General features: G+C 44.0%; 1 protein-coding gene across 1 annotated transcript in view; it reads left to right on the forward strand.

Moving 5' to 3' along the window:
* Positions 1–2,245: 2,245 nt before the first annotated feature.
* The window catches only part of LOC113596245 (small cysteine and glycine repeat-containing protein 7), a 34,026-nt gene continuing 17,035 nt past the window's right edge, over positions 2,246–19,236 (forward strand). The window contains exon 1 of the mRNA XM_053215893.1: positions 2,246–3,398. The gene's annotated coding sequence lies outside the window, so the exon portion shown is untranslated. The remainder of the gene's footprint in view (positions 3,399–19,236) is intronic.

The raw sequence follows: 19,236 nt of genomic DNA on the forward strand, positions 1-19,236 counted from the left end.
TGGGAATGAAATTTCCTCTGCAACATGTTCCGTGTTCAATATGTTTCTAGCAATGAGGAATCAGGGCAGAAGGTATCTCACCTCTTGACAAGGGAATTAGTAAAGAGAGAGAGGGAGACACAGCAGGCTCCAGGCTCCAACTGTCAGCACAGAGCCCGATGCGGGGCTCAAACTCACAGACCATGAGCCGAAGTTGGACGCCCAATCGACTGAGCCACCCAGGCGCCCCCCTATAAAGTCATTTTAATGGTGGTAGTATCTGTCTCTCTAGTCAGACCATAAATTTCTTTACTAGTGCTGTAGGTTGGGGGTCCGCACACTTTACTTAAAATGGCCAGAGAGTACATACATATTTAGACATTGCAGGCCATGTGGTCTCTGTCCCAACTAGTGGGTGTTGCCCCAGGAAAGCAAGAGCAGTCTTAGATGAATGGACGAGCTGGGCTGTGTCCTGGTGAAACGTGACTTACAAAGCCAGACCGGCAGGCTACAGGTTGCCCACCGCCCTAGTTGAACCTTTAGGCTGTTAGTGTTCCCTAATCACCAACCAAATTTCGGCATCTTTGCTCAGCTGCATTTTCCATAAATTAATCTCTGCAATGGATATTGGGGATGCGTATATTCCAAGTAGGGAGAACATTCCTTTACTAAACAGTTAAGAAACATGCTAAGGATGTGAATAGACAAATCCCCTCGCCCCCCCAAAAGGAACTAGAACCAGCAAATAAGACTTGGGAAAATAGCTTTTCTAGCAGTTTAAATACAGTTTGGGCAATGAGATATCATCTTCTGCTTATAATAATACTAAAGACTACTTAAAAATCTCCCATCAACAAGGATCAAGCAAAATGAACATTCACATCCTGATGGTAAGAGTATAAACTTGGTAAAAATCTCTTGAAAGGCAGTTGGGCAATAATTCAGTTGAATCTTCATCAATCAGTTGAATCTTGATCGATCCCAGTAAGCCTACTCCTGGAAATCTTTCCAAAGGTAACACCATATATACACACAGATTTATGTATAAGGATATTTATTAAAATATGTATAACTAACACAAACTGGAAACACTAGGGAAATGTTTAGTAAATTATTGTGTATCTACGTTATGGAATACATGTTAAGTATTTAAAATCTTGTTTTCCCAATATTTAGTGACATGGTTCAATATATGTAGATAGCCTGTCTGAGTTCAGGCTGCTATTAACAGTATTTTTTCTAATTGTTTATCAGTTGAAAAAGTCATGTGGCCAGTTCACAAATGAAGCACTTAACTGGTGCCTGGATTTCATGGCAGTTGAGAAATTATTTATTTTCCTGTAATAAAGTGTAAATGTATTTGCACTTTTTTTGTTACTATCTTATCTAAGAGTTGTTCGAGCTTTTAACACACCTTATCTTTTTATGATAACTGCGGCTAGAATTTAATTTCCTAAATATCAATGCATAAAAAATTACTGAACTTGAAAGACAAAAATATGCTTCTATATGAGCTCTAAACATGTATTTCAAACTTCGTAGAACATAGTGTGTAAAACATTTCTTTTTGTACTTTACACCATTTGGAGCGACTCTTAAAACTCAACAATAAGAAAGACAACCCAACTAAAACATGAGCCAAAGATCTGAGCAAACATTTCTCCACTGAAGATATACAAATGGCCAATAAGCACATGGAAAAAAAGTTCAACATCATCAGTCATTAGGGATATACAAACCACAATGAGACACCGTTTCACAACTACTGGATTGGCTATAATAAAAACGATGAACAATAGTGAGTGTTGGCGAGGATGTGGAGAAACCGGAACCCTCATTTACTGCTGGAGGGAAGTCAAAGTGATGCAGTGGCTTTGGACAATGCGTTAGCGGCTCCTCCGTAAAGTTCGGCATGGTTTCAATACCACCCAGCAATTCCACAGCTAGGTGTATGTATGCCCAAGAGAAACAAAAACATGTCTACACAAAAACTTGTACACGAATGCTCATAGCATGGGGCGCCTGGGTGGCGTAGTCGGTTAAGCGTCCGACTTCAGCCAGGTCACGATCTCGCGGTCTGTGAGTTCGAGCCCCGTGTCAGGCTCTGGGCTGATGGCTCAGAGCCTGGAGCCTGTTTCCGATTCTGTGTCTCCCTCTCTCTCTGCCCCTCCGCCGCTCATACTCTGTCTCTCTCTGTCCCAAAAATAAATAAACGTTGGAAAAAAAAATTAAAAAAAAAAAAAACACGAATGTTCATAGCAGCGTTATTCAGAATAGCTAAAAAGTAGATACCACCCACATGCCCATCAACTGATAAATGGAGAAATAAAATGGTATAACCAGACAATGGAATATTTTTCAGTTGTAGTAAGGAGGTACTGATTCATGCCGTCACACGGATGAACTGTGGAAATATTATGCTAAGTGAAAAAAGGCAGACACAAACCCTGTTTATGATTCCTTTAGATGAAGTGTTCAGACTAGGCAAATCCATAAAGAACAGAGAGTAGCATAGAGTTACCAGGGCTGGAAGGAGGGAAGAATGGGAACAGGAAATGATCACTAATGGATGTAGTTTTCTTTTTGGAGTGATTAAAAAATATTCTGACATTAAATAGTGAATTTTGTGAATATACTAAAACCCATTGAATTACATACTTTATTGTTTTTTAATTTTTTTAAAAAGTTTATTTATCTTTGAGAAAGAGAGCATGAGCAGGGGAGATGCAAAGAGAAAGGAAACACAGAATATGAAGCAGGCTTCAGGCTGCGAGGTGTCAGCACAGAGCCCAACATGGGACTTGAACTCATGAACTGTGAGATCACGACCTGAGCCAAAATTGGACCCTTAACTGACTGAGCCACCCAGGTACCCCTGAATTATACACTTTAAAAGGTATATTTTATGGTATATGAATTATATCTCAACTAAAAATTGAAAAAAAAAAAACCCCACAACAATCCTACGTATGGATAAGTTATTCAAATACTTAGCTTCCCTAATGGACTAGAAGACTTCATCTGAATCCATAGCGCCAAGCCAGCACCTACTAGGCACTCATTTTTTTCTTTGAGCGATTAAACAAGTGAGCTAAATACATACATTGTCCTAAATTGAATTCCTTGGACTCATTTCCCAGGGGTGATAAAATTGGGTCCCTATGACTCATCTCTTCGTGATGATGTGGTTGCTTTCCCTGCTGGTGATTCCACTGCTTTCTTTTCTGGCTTTAGCTATCAGCCACTTACCAAATAATATCCACTAGCTCAAGTGATGTATGAGCAGTCTGGTCCTAATGGATTACGTGCCGGCACTTTGTTAACGATCATTCTAAGATTTCACATAAGATGCCACGGTTGCCTGGATGAAGAGACTAGATGGGATATTTCTGCAGTGAAAGCGTCTATCACCATGTCAGGTAATAAGGGTTGAGATGTTGTGGGAGGAGGGAGAGAAGAGACAAGTGGCAATGAGAAAGGAAGGGGTGACTAGCATAGGTATAAACGGAACATGGGTCCTGGCCCCGAGTGTAGAAGGAAACTGATAGGTACTTTTCTCTGCTTTTATTTGTTTTTTTAATTTTGTTTAATGTTTGTTTATTTTTGAGAGAGAGACAGAGAGAGAGACAGAGAGAGACAGAGCACGAGCGGGGGAGGGGCAGAGAGAGAGGGAGACACAGAATCTGAAGCAGGCTCCAGGCTCTGAGCTGTCAGCACAGAGCCCGACGCGGGGCTCGAACCCACAAACCGTGAGATCATGACCTGAGCCGAAGTCAGATACTCAACCAACTGAGCCACCCAGATGCCCCTCTCTTCTACTTTTAAAGTGATAGAGCATTGACATTGCTCAAGTCAAGATTAACAGTTGAGTTGTCCTTCAAATAAATCCTGATAAATTGGTTTTCCTCGTCCAGAAAGAATGAACAATGCTAATAGTTACTGCTAAAATATGCAAACACATCTAGACATCATCAGCCACCATTTGACCTTGGGTGTCCAGCCATTCACCATTCCCGTCTCTCTGCTGGTGTTTACAGCGAGGGAACTAAAAGCATGGGCTGTAGAATCCCTCAAACCTGGATTATTGTTCCAGCTCCACACCTCAGCAGGCCCTGCCTCTTTGGCAGCTTACTTAATTTCCCCGGATGTTTCTCCATTTGTAAAACGTGGATCGTGATATCCATCTTTTAGGATTGTCATCAGAATTAAGTTACTTGGATGTCTGTGTGTGCTCCATAGGTGTTAACTATTATTATGTCTTCATTATTAGCATCGTGGTTCTAGTTTCAAGTTTTTACTTGTTTAGAGTCCAAATTTCTTGTCGGTCCAGCCTAATTTTTAAGAATAAAATTTGGGTCTATATGCTAATATTGATTTAAATTGCAATTTTAGCATTACGTGCTTAACCTCTTATCATGAAAATAAACAATATATTCACACATTAATTGTATACATCCAATTAATAGGAATGAGTCTTCAATTCAGAACAAATAAAAATAACGCGTTTTCCACTCTTCAGACAGGTGAGTCATTCCCTAAATAAGTATATATCGGGGAAGTACTTTCGAGATAAAATGATCCATTCTGCACCGTCGCTGAACTCACCGACGAATTGAACAGCTGCCGGGACCCTTGGGAGAGTGTGAGCCAATGTTTACAAGGGAAAGAAGGGCTGCTTAGAGAGGTTCGGTGACTCATCGAGAGGCAGACAACTGCCCAGTGATACGGACAAAACCAAATCACACGGTCCCCCCTTCCCACTCAATGCTCACTCATCCCAAGGCACCAATTCCCACGTTAAGGAAAAGAGTGATACTGGTCACTTGCCCTTAAGGTTTTCTCTTACTGTTCGTTGTCTTCAGTTCTCTGTTCGGGCTCCCCAGTGTACATCTTCCCCCCTCTCACGCTGTCCTGACCCCATTCTAGTTCCCCAGCCTTACAGCCCCCAGGGTCCTTTCTGACCTCCAGTTCAAAAGGTTTTGTAGAGCCTCCAGTGCGAATGACAGCCTCCCACACTGTATCCCTACAGTCTGGTGAGCAATTTCAGAGCTGCTCATTCCTGGGTAAAAATACTCAGCCCCGTAGCCTATGGCCGGCATGGAGGAGTGTTTGATGAGAATTTGGTCTTACCTGCTGGCTCCTGGTGGGTTAGCGATGTTCCCCAGACACCTGTTTCATGTCCCCTTCAATGGCTCTTAGTTTCTAGTTCTTTATTCTGTTCGGTGTCAGAATAACTCAAAGGGAAAAGAATAGTCACTAACATCCTCCTTGAAAAATAGTTAAAAGCCAGTTTGAAGACACTGGGTCCCAGGGAATTAGGTGTGTTGCTTTGTTCTTGGTCCTGCCGGCCAAACTTTGTACCCCAGGATCGAGAGGCTGATGAATGAACTGAACAAGGGCCCTGGGCTCCGGGGGTTGTGTGGCTGGGTGCAGCGTGGCCTGCAGATGCGGATGGGTGAGAGGCAGCCGGGAGAAAGTCTTTCTGGAGGCTGAAGTTTCCAGCCTGTTGAAAACTAGCCGCGACATGTGGATAGAGGGTGTTACGCAATCTCCACTAGGACTAGTTTAGGTACCTCATTCCAAAGGTTTCCTTTTTATTGCCTATTTGGCTTGGGTTTGTTTTGTTGTTTTTTCTGTGTTTTGGTAGCCCAGTTTTGCTTGTTAACTAATTACACATTTTTGTAACAAGCAATAAAAGCCACAATAACAATAAAACTCTAGATGAATTGTGGGATTGTTTTAATGTGTTTTCAAAAGAGTATTAGCATGATCTCATAATAGCACAGATGAAAAAAAGGCATGTCTGCTTTTAAGATGACTTTTTTTCTGTGAGTTGCCATCCCCCACTCTGGGTACCTCCCAGAAGCTTGGCAAACCCCAGAGGCCACTTGAACATCCCTTTTGAAAACCATGGATTTTAATTTGAATGAAATCTGTTGTATTATTATGGGGCTTTTCCTTACTCTGCTCTTTTAGATGACGTGCCTTTTAGAAAAGTGTTTCAATTCAAAATATTCCTAGACGAGAGCATCGTGCTTTAGGCTTTCTGGCTTTGCCCTTTTTTGGTGAGTTTGCTGGGAAGCGTGTCTTTGGCCAGAAGCTTAATGACACAGCCCCATTGTGCACTTTAATGAGAAGGGAAATGTCAGGTCTCCCGTGCCTGACCCCCACACCTGACACAAGACACGTTCAATATCCATCACCACTGGCCTTGTAAATGGCTTTAAGTGGATCGTTGGTGACGCGACCACCTGGTGTCAAACCCTGGAAAGAGGGTGAAGTCATTCAGTCATCAAATATTAATTGATGCCTTACACAGTGAAGGAGCCTGGGAAGGCAGCACCAAGCACAAGGGTTCCTGCCCTCAAGAACTTCAAGGGCTTGTAAACAGGCACGTGCATGACCGCACGAAGGTACCAGTAAGATCACGTAGAAGGCAGGTGCTCGCACAGGTGAGGGAGTAACTGACTCTGACCCAGGAAGAGGAGAGAGGCTCAGAGAAAGCCCCACAGAGCTTCCTTTTATTAACACAGTGGGTCTTTCCTGAGGACGCGCCAGGCACTGCCATGAGCAGCGGGAACACGGCCCTGAGAGTGTAGATAATGCAGCCAGAGTTCAACTCTCTTGGAGAGAGAGAAAAAAAATAAAGAAGGGCCAAGTGACATGCAACAGTTGGGTGTTGACAAACAACCTAAGAGCTGCTTCCGATCCACTGACCAGAGAAGATCATTCTGAGAGGGGTGAGGTTTGATTTCAGAACCTCAAAGCAAAATGGAAGGCTTTTTCTGGCAAGGCGAATATCCAGTTCTGAGCTACCTGATCCAGACAGCGTTCCAAGTGACCTCAGCAGGAAGAGGTAAAGGCTTTCCTGCACAACCCGGAGCACAGCTGCGGTCTACCTCCGAGGTCTTACCCACCCCCCCAACTTCTGCAGGCAGAGGAGAGGCCCTCTGGTCCTCTCACTGGTCATTGGCTGACCAGTGCATGCTGGGAAGTGCCTCTTCTCCAGGGCTTTCCGACTCCAGTCCAGGCCCCTTGCTTGCTGGGTCATATTCAGTCCTGAAGCACAGACCATGGGATTGAAAGCCAAGTCTCAAAGACTAGAAAGGAGTCAGTCACAGTCTTGGGTGCCGTGAAGGAGGCAGTAGGGCATTCAAACAGAAGGTTCAGAAAACAGTATCTGCACAGTTCATGGCAAGGATTAAAGATGAAAATCGAAATTTCAACCATGAAAGGGGTTCTCCAACAGCCAGGGACCGGGCTGGTTGCTTGGAATGGAGACTGACATAAAAATCCAATTCCTTTGAGGGTCTGTACGTGGTCAGTGGCAGAAAACATGATAGAACAAAATGTGTCAACTTCTTTCTTTTGAAGATAGCTCTTAAGGCAAATCTTGAGGTTAGCGTCCATTCTCCATGGCCCTGCTTGTTCAGCTCCCCCGGAGCTTGAGGGGCCCTGCGATTGGCCCGCAACGCATCTCAGTGCAACTATGACCGTAAGGGACACGACTCTGACAATCGGGGACATTCTTCCCAACAAGCGTTTCTTTATTTAGCTGGCATGAATTTATGGAGCACAAAAGATCCTTTCATAGCAAGACAACAAATGAAAGTAAAAAAAAGAAATGTTAACCATCAATGTATGGTCCATTATCCTATCTGTGCACTTGATTTTCAGCAGGACAGAACTGCCGGGCATGAGAACATAGTGGAATTGGCACGTAATGTGAGGGCATGATACAAGCAAGGCACTGAAGTTGTGGGAAAGTATTTCAGAAAAACAAAAATAAGTGAGTAGCCATGATTCCACTTTCAGTCTGTTCCACATGTGAATTGACTCCAGCAGCTGGGCTGACTCTTGTTTTCCTAGTTCTTGTTCACATCACTAGCAGGGTCCATTGAAGTGATCGATTTGTGATGTGGCAGAGAGGAGAGTCTCAACTTCCAGCTCCGAGTGCCCACGACTGACTTCCAGGTTGTGGGAAGAGAAATGGGGAGACTTGGAGGAAAGTCTGACCCACAGGCAAGCTCCGTCTGGGCGCATTCTACCAGAGGGGGGCCGGATGCCCTGTAGGGCACTGCTTCTTCCAGCCGCCCTTCCCGCAGCCGCAGCCACGGCAGCCACCACAACTTCCACAGCCACCGCACCCCATGGTGTCAGTAGAGAGGACTTGGGAGAGGTGAGGAGAAGAGGGAGACTCGGGGTGAGGGAGGTCTGATGTTTGCCTCTTCCCTGGGGTCCCTTAAATACTGTATCTGGGGGTTTCGCACAAGATACTGCTCACTCTCCCTCCTTGTTTTGACCAGAGGGATGTTTATTTCCTGTTACTTCCTCATGAGCAGACAGGACTTAATTCTCCTTCAATTTCAGATAAATTACCTTTGCTTTCAAAGGAATCAGAACTGAAATAGATTAATAAAACACTGCTTCCCCCCCCCCCAATACATCTGCCTGTGAGTGCAATTCTTTTTTGTTTGTTTTTTGCTTTTTTTTTTGAAAGAGAGACAAGCGAGGGAGGGGCAGAGAGAGAGAGTGAGAGAGAAAGAGAATGGATCCCACGAAGGCTCCATTGTAAGAATTTCTTACATATTCTTGGCACAGAGCCTAATGAGGGGCTTGATCCCATGACTGTGAGACCATTCCCAGAGCTAACATCAAGAGTAGGATGCTTTATCTACTCAGCCACCCAGACCCCCCCTCAAGTAAAATTCCTTTGGTTACTATTGTTATGCCCAGAATTCGTGATCCCCAAAGACCACTAGGGAGCCGAGTCCGATGCAAAAGCAAAGAGCCTTTATTCGAGCTAGCTCGAGCTCAATCCCCTACCTGCACCGACGCAGCGGTGAGATACCAGGGAAAGAGAGCGAGTTTCAAAAGGACAAAGGTTTTATTGGGGCCTGGGGGCAGTTGGTGAGGTAATGGCTATGGCCTCAGCCGATTGGCTGGGGAAGGGTCCGAGTCCTGTTAGGCAGGTGAGGGGGGGTTACTCAAGGGGAGGAGGTGTGGTCAAGGTGAAGGACACAGAACAAGATGGAGTCGGCTGGCGTAGGCCCGCCCTTTCAGTATCAGATGATCTAAACCATGGAGATTCATCTTTCTCTCTTCTTTGGCAGATCTTAGCCTCTCAGGGAGAGATACCCGACTGGCATTTTTTCTTATCTTTTGTCTTACCCTAACTATATGTATTTTATGTACATTATCTCCTCTAATCGCTCTTTAAAAGTCCATGAATTTGGTATATAAAGTCTCTATTCAAATGGGCTTTATATTCAAATAATCTAGGGTGTGCTGTCCTATGTGTCTCCATTTGGGAAATTGGCAGTAACATAGCAGAGGTAATTAGAAGTCCTGGAGGGGAAAAAAGTTTGAAAAGAAAGCAAATCAATTTTCAGCAATGGAAGAATTTCTTACATATCAAATAGAAAATGTAATTTGAAAAATCCATTCAAGGGCTCCCGGGTGGCTCCATCGGTTAAGTGTCCAACTCTTGACTTGGGCTCAGGTCATGATCTCAGTCATGAGATTGACCCCTGTGTCGGGCTCTGCGCTGACAGTGTGGAGCCTGCTTGGGATTTTCTCTCTCTCTCCGCCCCTTCCGTGCTCACGTGCTTTCTCTTTCTCTCAAAACAAACAAACAAATAAATATTTCAAAAAGACCCATGCAAAATAGCAATAAAATTATAACAGTGCTTAACCCCAAAGACGTGCAAGATATTTAGAAAGAAAATTATTAAATTGTGTTGAAGGACATAAAAGAGGAAATAAATGGAGAAACGTCCTAGGTTTATGGATGGGAATTCTCAATATCTAAACAATGTTGTGCTGGTCAGTTTCCTGTGTCTCCTTGCTTGGGCTAAGGGATGCCCAGATATCTGATAAGACACCTTTTTCTGAGTGTGTTTAGCATTGAGATTAGCATTGAGAGCAGTGGACTGAGCGAAGAAGACAGCTTCATCAGTGGGTGTGGGCATCATGCAATCCACTGAGGATTTGGCTGGGACGCAAAGGCAGAAGAAGGGTGTGGGGAATGAGCTCAGGAATTCCCTGAGCTTGCACCGATGGGTTAACAAGGCAGAAAGTAAGAGAAAGCCACAGGATGTATGCATCCAAGATTAGGCAAGCAAGATTAGGTAAACAGGGCAAAGGCCCCCAGTGTAGGACAAAGGTATAGGAATAGGAAATCTCAGGGTGAAAACATCCAAGATGAGGTCAACAAGATTAGAGATTCAGGGCAGAAGTGCCCCCCAATTTAGTACAATAGCAGAAATCTGCTTTCACAGGAAGGAAGGACGAAATTAGGTGAACTGGTAAACAGGGCTATAGACCCCTGCGGGGCGAAGTTGCCCAGAGCGGAGCTAATTAGCAAAAGAAAGGTGCCTGGTTGACCCAGGGGTAGCATGTTCTGTCTGTCTTGTCCCCTAGGCAAGTTTAGGTAAACAGAGGTGGCGCCTCACGTCTGCTGTTAACAACCATCTGCCCGGCACCAGGACTTTGTTGTGTATTGACCCAAACCCCTAACACCACATATCTTCAACACCCCCTTTCCCTCACACCCGTGAGGTAATGTTCACAGTTTCATTGTCTCTTTGCGCACGTCCATCGCGATTGTAAGCCTTCTGATCCTAATAAAAACAAAGCAAGGACACTTACTCGGGGCTCTTGTCTCCTCTCGGACATTAGCCTCTCTCGCATTTCTACCCTGTGTTCGCTCTCTTGCTGGACAAGAGAGAACCCCAGACCCAGAGTCTGTGACAGAAGGGCAAATTTGCTCTTTGCTTGAGCTGGGACATCCATCGTCCCCTGCCCTCGGACTTCAGACTCAGACCAAATGACATGAGTGGCTCTTCTGATTCGCCAGCTTGAGGGTGGCAGATGGTGGCACTTCTCAGCCCCATGTGACGTGATCCAATTCCTATAGTAAATCTATGTGCCTGTATCTACACCCAGCTATCCTATTGGTCCTGTTTCTCTGCAGAACATTGATGAATAGAGATGTTACTCCTTCCCAAAGTAAGTAACAAATTCATTGCGATTCTGCTAAAAACCCTAAGAGATTTTTTAACAGACCAAGCCACCCAGGCGCCCCTCCTAAGAGATTTTTTAAAACATGGTCTCTTTTCACTGTTTCTTTATTCACTGTTTTTATTCAAAAATTTTTTTTAGTTTATTTATTTTGAGAGACAGCACACGCAGGAGAGGGGGGCAGAGAGAAGGAGAGACAGAATTCCAAATAGGCTGTGCACAATAAGCACAGAGCCCGATGCAGGGCTTGAACCCAGGAACCTTGAGATCCTGACCTGAGCCAAGATCAAGAGTCAGATGCTTAACTGACTGAACCACCCAAGTGCCCCTCATTGTTCACTTTTTAAAAAAAAATGTAACAGCTTCTCCTAAAATCTGTTTGACAAAACAAAAGGCAAAGAATGTCAAATATAGTTTTTGTTTGTTTGTTTGTTTGTTTGTTTGTTTGTTTGTTTTTAAGAAGAATGAGGAGAGAAGTTCACCTATTAGATATTGGGACTAATTCTAAAGCTATGATCATTAAAACAGTATGATATTCTGTTACTGAGACAGAGAGACTGGTGGACAGGAACTGAGAGCCCCGAGATGAAATCACACAAATTTTGGAATTTGGTATATGGCAGAAACATTACAAATCAGGAGAAGATCCTAGCCATTCAATATTGGTACTGAAATACTAGGCTATCCATGTGGATACAAATAATATGAGGGTCCTTCATACTATACATTAAAATAAATTCCAGATCTGGGGCACCTGGGTGGCTCAACTGGGTAAGCCTCCAGCTTCGTCAGCTCAGGTTATGATCTCGAGGTCTGTGAGTTTATGCCCCACGTTGGTCTTGGTGCTGACAGCTCAGAGCCTGGAGCCTGCTTCGATTCTGGGTCGCCCCCTCTCTCTGCCCCCCCCCCCCACCGCAAGCTCTCATGCTCTCTCTCCCAAAAATAAATCAACATTAAAGAAAGAAAAAAGTTCCAGATGATTTTAAGATCAAAAAGTGAAAAGCAAAACTTGACATTTTCGGAAGATGTGGAAAATTCTCTTTATGACTTCAAATTAGTAAAGTATTTCTTAAAATATAAAAGGAATAGATTAAGGACAAAATACATGAAAAAGAAGAAAACGTCTTTACAAAATGATGCTGAAAACAAAAGTCAAAACCAGTCACAGGCTAAGGAGAAAATCAATTTTAAAAAGGGAAACAACAGAAAATGCGTAAAGGATATTAACTGAGGAGTCACAGAAGACACAGCTTGACATGTGATAAGAAGCTCAATGCTACTAATGATCAGAAAGGTAGAAATGAAGGCCACACTGCGGTACCTTTTGCATCCACCTGATTATCAAAGTGTTCAAGTCTGATAATAGCAGATATCAGTGAGGATGCTGGAATTTTCATACAACATTGGGTGGGAATATAATTCACTACAACCAATTTGCAGAGCAGTTCAGCAGCATCTGGTCAGGGTAAAGATGTACGTTACCCGTTTGTTCATTTACATCAGTGTGATTTCATGGAAAGAATGATCCTATTCTATTCAATGAGGTATCATCTGTTCCTGTCATCGTTCTGATGCTCAAGTTGTCCTACATTTTTTTCCAGTAGCCACACCTTCAAGCTGGCTCTTGTACCTTTTAAAAATATCTCTGTCATTTTCTGAGTATCAACTTAGATTCTGGCACAAGATGTTCACGGCCCATTTCATCCTTTCCCAGCCCCAGACCCGGAATCAGCCTTTCTTCCAAAGAGTCTGGTTCCTTTTATTGGAGAATGGTGTTGAGAATCCAAGATCGGGGCGCAGGTATGACCATTGCTAAGATATTTTTCTAGACCTACAGTCATTTCTGCTATAACACAACATGTGTGTTCCACCAAATTGTAGAGCTGTACAAAATCACACGATTAAAAACCACAGGGCTTATGGGGTTGGGGAACAGCACTCAAAAAACTTAATCACTGACTTGTTTTCAAAATAAAAATTGTACATGATTTTACACATATGTTTAGAGTATATAAATCCTGGGACAACTGGGTGGCTCAGTCGGTTAATCGTCCAACGTCGGCTCAGGTCATGATCTCACGGTTCGTGAGTTGGAGCCCTGCATCGGGCTCTGTGCTGACAGCTCAGAGCCTGGACCTTACTTCAGATTTTTTTCTCTCCCTCTCTCTCTGCCCTTCCTTGCGCACACTCTGTTTCTCTCAAAAATAAACAACAACAACAACAAATCTATAAATCCTATCAGAAATGTGGCGCTCTACCTTGAAAAAGATGTGAAATTTGCTTGTGGAAGGGAGGTCTGAGAAGGATTGCGGCTTGTGTTATTGTCAAGGGACGGAAGGGGGAAGATCTGAAATGGGAGGGAGAGTTGGGACTGCAAGTGCAGATGAGTGTAGCTCAGAATATAGGGCACCCAGGAGGCTGGTCATTAGCTGTCTGAAGTGTGTGTGTGTGTGTGTGTGTGTGTGTGTGTGTGTGTGTGTTAGCTGGATGCAGCTTTCTATATTTACTTGGCGTTTCTTATGGGCAAAGCCCTGCAGAGGCAAAGAATTTGCATTCTGCTCAAATTATTCCCTCATGTATCAATCTCCTTGGAATAAACTTCTTCCAGCCCTATTGAGGTATCATTGACAAATACAAAATTATGTATTTAAGGTATACAGTGTGATGATGTGATATATGTACACATTGTAAAACGATCACCATAACCCAGTTAATTAACACATACATCGTCTCACTTAGGTACCCTTTTTTTTCTCTTTTTGCGTTGAGAACAGTTAAGACGAACTCTTTTAAGCAAATTTCAAGGACGCAATACAGTCTTATTAACTATGGTCACCATGTTGTGCATGAGATCCCCAGACCTTACTCATCTAACTGAAACTTCCCACCCTTCGATGAACATCTCCCCTTCGGCCCCTTCCCTCGGCCCCTGGAAACCACCTTTCTATTCCCTGCTTCCATGAGTTTGACTTTTTTAGATTCCGTACTTAAGTGAGAACATGCAGTATTTGTCTTTCTATGTCTGGCTTATTTCACTTAGCATAATGTCCTCCTTGGAACAAATCTGCATTTTTAAAACAAGTGTTATAGCAGAACTGACTGTATTATATACCAGGACTGATGCTAGGTGTTGGGAGTTTAATTAACTGATCTTCTGTATGTTTTCCGCTTGGCCTTCTGTTCTAGAGCTTTTCATATTACATTATTATGGGTTACTTCTGTCTCTTTTTGATGGCCTTGACAGGCTCCGTTAAGAACAGCTTTCCCTCTTATTCACCTCACTCCCCCTGACGGCTACACAATGTCTGGAATGTAGGAGACAATTACTACACTTTTGGCGAACTGACCCAAAGAAGGATGAAGGGTGGGCCTTTCTTTTGTGGTGCTGTCCATTTAGAGCTGGCTCTTCACTGAAGTGGCCGTTCACCATGTACGGCAATTTAAATTTAGATTAATCGAAATTAAGTCAAGAAGGTTTGTTCTTCGGCCTCATTAGTCATATTTTAAGTACTCAGCAGCCACATGTGGTAAGTGGCTACCATATTGGCCAGCCTCAGAACAGAACACTTCCTTCGTTGCCAAAAGTCTGTTGGTCAGTGTTGGTCTCGACTCCGGTGGATAAAGAGTTATAGCTCCCTAATTATCCAGATCACGGTCAGAAGACCTGGTGATGCCCTCCACCTTCCCATGAAAGTGAGAAAAAGATGATCCCACATTTGGGAAAATATTACTGAAAACGTTTCTGACTGGGGGTGCCTGGATGGCTCAGTCGGTTAAGTGTCCGACTCCGGCTCAGGTCATGATCACAGGGGTCGTGAGTTTGAGCTCTGCATTGGGCTCTCTGCTGTCAGTGCAGACCCCACTTCGGATCCTCTGTCTGTCTGTCTGTCTGTCTCTCTCTCTCTCTCTCTCTCTGCCCCTCCCCCACTCTCTTTGTCTCTCAAAAATAAACATGTAAAAAATAAAATAAGAACTATAAAAATATCTGATTTTTCTGAAGAAGACTTTTAGCCTGAAATGTTTTCTCTTTTTTTAAAAAATGTTTATTTTTGAGAGAGAGAGAGGGAGGGAGGGAGTGGGGGAGGAGCGGAGAGAGGGGTGGGGACAGAGGATCCAAAGTGGGCTGTGTGCTGACAGCAGAGAGCTCAGTGCAGGGCTGGAACTTGTAAACCGTGAGATCATGACCTGAGCTGAAGTCAGGCACTTAACTGACTGAGCCACCCAGGTGCCTCGGAAAAATCAGATTTTACTTTTTTTCATTTTGATTTTTTTTAATGTTTATTTTATTTTGAGGGAGAGAGAGACAGAGAGGGAGGGGGGAAGGGGGAGGGGCAGAGAGAGAGGGAGAGAGGATCCCCAGCAGGCTCGTGCTGTCAGCGCAGAGCCTGATGCAGGGCTCAATCTCATGAACCGTGAGATCATGACTTGAGCAGAAATCATGAGCCAGAGACATTCAACCGACTGAGCCACCCAGGTGCCCCCAAAAATCAGATTTTGAAAGAAGGTTGATCTATGTAATAAAACGTACAGCATTCAACAAAGGAGTCAATAAGCTATAAAGGAAGTGACCTTTTCTGGAAGAGACAGCACCAAGGAAGTCTATACGCCGACTCTCGAGCCTCTCGAACAGTCATGTTTTGCAAAGTAGACTGGGAGGACGAGTGGCAAAATGACTAGGAGAGAAACAGAACCTTGCCTCACCGATGCCAAGAGAGAAGGGCGTGTCAAGAAAGTGATTTGCCAACTGCCCAATGCTGAGAAATGACCTTGTAAATTGCCTGGAGAACATACCTTGGACTTAACCACATGGAGACCGTCTGGGACTTGAGTTAGAGCATTCCCAGTGAAGCTGTCCTCTAGGGAGGAATGGAGAATTTCTGGAGTCCTCGGTGGTGGTATTTATTGATTATAGTAAGCGAACACACCGTAACACCCAGGATACACCCTATCATCCCCAGTTATGTTTTTGAATAATGCATATGCGTATGCACAAAGTTCTGGAAGAAAATTAGAGTGAACAGTAGTTATTCCAGTAAGGTGTGACGGTGGGTGATATTTATTTTCTTTGTATTTCTGCGCATTTTCCAAACGTTCTACAATGAACATGTATAGCTTTCATGATCAGAAAAAGCAAAAATTATATTAAATATGCATACATGTGTTATTAAGTTATCAGTAATTATGTTTAGCGAAATCATGGGTAATATTTTGTTTCTACATATTTTATGATTTATATATTAAAAAATATATAAATCTCTTATGTATAAAAGATTGCCAATGCATTTTACTATATATAATCTTATGCATGCTGTGCTGACTGTCCTATCCCATGTTCTTGATCCCCACTGAATCCCTATTTTATTTCATTTGTCCCCAGCTTTATTGAGGTAAAATTGACAAAATTAGAAGATATTTAAGTTTACAGGATGATGATTTGATATAGGTACACAGTGTCAAAGGTCGATCCTTATTTTCTAATGTCACTGCGCTCATGCCTGTCATCTAGAGGGTATTGGGATGATGCTTTCTGCAAGTGTGGGTGTCAAGGACAGGAGAGACAAGAGGCAGGAGCAGGAGGCAGACTGGGCCTAACAGAGGTGTTTCCTTGCTTGAGGGTGGGAGAGATGCCATCCTAAAGGATGTGATGCTTGGGGTGCCTGGGTAGCTCCACAGGCTAAGCATCCGACTCTTGGTTTCGGCTCAGGTCATGATCTCATGGTTTTGTGGGTTCCAGTCCCGCATTGGGCTCTGCACTGACAGTACAGAGCCTGCTTGGGACTCTCTCTCTCTCCCTCTCTCTCTCCCCTTTCCCCTTCCCCTTGTGCTGTCCCTGTCTCTCTCAAAATAAATTTTTTAAAAAAATCCTTAAAAAAACAATAAAGGTTTTGATGCTGATGACAAGGGTCCAGAAAGCAGAAGGGGTTCATTGCTGTGTCTGTAGTGCCTACAGTAGGTGGGCACTTAGTAGGTGCTGAACAAAGGAGATTTGTGGAGGTAGAAGGTGCATGAAAAAGGAGATTCAAAAGGCCAGAAGGGTGGTCTTCAGAGCACAGAGGGAGGGGCCGGCCAGTGACGGGAGGAGTAGGGGGAGCACCACCATCGTTATAAGTCAAGGTAAGAAGGAGAGAGACGGCACTGAGTCAGGCAACTTTATAGATTCTATGGTAGGAAGTGCCTTCTCAGAGTGAAGGAGGAGGCATCTGGCATCTGAAGAAAGGGGACAAGATTGGAAGTGGTCATTGCCGGAGGAAGAAGGGGAGCCGAGCTGATGAGAGAAGAGAGGTGAGTGCAGAGGAGGATGGGATGGAGGGTCCCACTAGTTCCCAGAATGCCTTCCACAGGGGCGCTACCAGATCTCAGCCCCCTCCTGCGTCGCCATTGTCCTCCTACTCAACACCATTTCTGCCTGTTTTCCTTGTCTTGTTCTCTCCTTCCTTTGTTGTGATGGAATGAAGACACAGCCGAAGGTTGGAAAAAAGAAAGATCAGTTTCATTTGGAGGGATTGCGCAAGGCTAACACTTGAACTGTGTCTTTAACAACGAACAGAATTTCAGGGGTGGAACTTCGGCTAACAACACAGTCACAAGGGACGTTTGGAAGGATAAAAGTTCAAGTAATGATTGTACGGCTGCTGTATTTCCTTAGTAAAAGCAAAAAGGTCTGAGTCACAGGAGGGATCTAGGGTGTGCTCTGTGTTGCCACCTTCATCCCACGGGGCTTTTGCTCTGTGGATACGGTTCGTTCTTCTGCAGGGTGTTCCCTGCTGAGTCTTGCCTATTTCATTGCTCTTGTCTCTGTCTTAATTTCTAAGTGCTTCGCACACCGTGCAGTACATAGTGCCTGCACCATAAAGATTAACTACTAGTCCTAATGGTATTAATTCCCAAGCTCTCCCTTCTCGTGTAGGCATGGGTTACTCTAGAGCCCCCGACAGACGATTAGGCTGCAAAGCAAATTGGAGTCAGATTGTTACTGGTGAGTCTGGACTTTAGTTTAAAGACAATCAGCTGAGGACTGTTGAGTAACAACAAAATGTGCACCACTGGAAAATATAGCAGCAGAAGGTAGGATTTTTTTTTTTTTAATATAGAAACAATAAAGTTTTATTAAATGGCATTGAGCCATTGTTGTACTATATACTAAGCATGTGTAGGGATTTATTATACTTGATGAGGCTAAAGTCAATAGTTGGGTGCATTTTTAAGTGGTTTCTTTCCTCAGGGGCCCAAATTTTCCAAAGCTCTGTTCTGGCGGTCTTCGGTGTGTGGCTCAAGGACCCAGGCGGGGCCCTGAGGCTGGTAAGAGCATCCTTTTCAATTGCGCATCTGCGCGAGGCTGGGTTTTCTTTATGCATTTTGATCAAAACCACACCGTACAACAGTTTCCACACAGAAGGTAGATAATGAGAATCCAGGCGTCTTTGACTAAGTCAGACATTAAAGAGGTTTGCAGAAGTGTAAAACAATGTCACTGTGTTCACTAAATTTTGGGGAAAATGTAGTGCTTTCTCCCCCCCAAAAAAGTGCTATTTATGTGAGCAAGTCATGGGCTGTTAGTGTTATTTTTAGATTAATGCAAACACTCTGAGGTCAGCCAATCAGAGGAGGGAGTCTCTGGGGACAGAGGAACTTCCTTCTGAAAGCTCACCTCCTCGTCACCTTATGGTCTGGTCTGTGACTGGGACTAAATGTACACACGTGACTCATGCACAGAGAACTAATCACAAGGCAGGGCGCTAAGGTCCCGAAGATGAATCCGGGGACCGTGGGCTTCTCCACTGAGAATGATTTTTCTAATTGCAGAGTCAGGCTTCCCTGTCCCAGGTAGCAGAGGTAGAAGTATCTTCTAGTCTAGATGTATGTAGCCTCTTTGATCTGTGACATACAGACCAGGGGTAGAAAGAGTGGATGTTGCAAGTTTTGTTTGTTTGTTTGTTTTAACATTTACTTATTTTTGAAAGACAGAGACAGGCAGAGCACAAGTGGGGGGAGGGGCGGAGAAAGAGAGAGAAGAGAGAGAGACGCAGCATCCGAATCAGGCTCCAGGCTCTGAACTGTCAGCACAGAACCGGACGTGGAACTCAAACCCACGAACCGTGAGATCGTGACCCGAGCCGAAGTGGGCCGCTTAACCGACTGGGCCACCCAGGTGCCCCGGCAACTTACCTCCTTTATTTAAGGTTCTATGTTCTCTTCCTCCCGCTGAAAGGACCCCTAAGAGTTTTCCTGAAAGAG

The sequence above is a fragment of the Acinonyx jubatus genome, chromosome C1 (genome assembly GCF_027475565.1).
Source record: "Acinonyx jubatus isolate Ajub_Pintada_27869175 chromosome C1, VMU_Ajub_asm_v1.0, whole genome shotgun sequence".
NCBI lineage: Eukaryota > Metazoa > Chordata > Mammalia > Carnivora > Felidae > Acinonyx > Acinonyx jubatus.